Below are 955 nucleotides of genomic sequence, written 5' to 3'. Positions count from 1 at the left end.
CACCAGGGGCCGAGAAAACTACCGTCTCATGGGGCCGGTCACTCAGGGTCAGTGAAAAATCCAATATATATCTGATGATATCTCGGGTGCTATTAGAGATAGCGCAATAGACCAAAGTGAATTATCTGCAGGAGGCCCTGGCGCATGAATCTGTGCAGCGGGAACGACCTCGGACCACCAGGGGCCGAAAAAACCACAGTCTCATGGGGCCGGACACTCAGGGTCAGGGTAAAATCCAATATATATCTGGTGATATCTCGGGTGCTATTACAGATAGCGCAATAAATCAAAGTGCATTGTCTGTAGGAGGCCCTGGCGCATGAATCTGTGCAGCGGGAACGACCTCGGACCACCAGGGGCCGAGAAAACGACCGCCTCATGGGGCCGGACACTCAGGGTCAGTGAAAAATCCAATATATATGTGGTGATATCTCGGATGCTATTACAGATAGCGCAATAAATCAAAGTGCATTGTCTGTAGGAGACCCTGGCGCATGAACCGGTGCAGCGGGAACGACCTCGGACCACCAGGGGCCGAGAAAACGACCGTCTCATGGGTCCGGACGCTCAGGGTCAGTGAAAAATCCAATATATATCTGGTGATATCTCGGGTGCTATTAGAGATAGCGCAATAAACCAAGGTGAATTATCTGCAGGAGGCCCTGGCGCATGAATCTGTGCAACGGGAACGACCTCGGACCACCAGGGGCCGAGAAAACCACAGTCTCATGGGGCCGGGCACTCAGAGTCAGGGGAAAATCCAATATAGATCTGGTGATATCTCGGGTGCTATCACAGATAGCGCAATAAACCAAAGTGAATTATCTGCAGGAGGCCCGGGCGCATGAATCTGTGCAACGGGAACGTCCTCGGACCACCAGGGGCCGAGAAAACCACAGTCTCATGGGGCCGGACACTCAGGGTCAGGGTAAAATCCAATATATATCTGGTGATA

Source organism: Nomia melanderi, unplaced genomic scaffold (assembly GCF_051020985.1).
Source record: "Nomia melanderi isolate GNS246 unplaced genomic scaffold, iyNomMela1 scaffold0014, whole genome shotgun sequence".
Classification (NCBI taxonomy): Eukaryota; Metazoa; Arthropoda; class Insecta; order Hymenoptera; family Halictidae; genus Nomia; species Nomia melanderi.
This window is presented reverse-complemented; position numbering follows the sequence as displayed.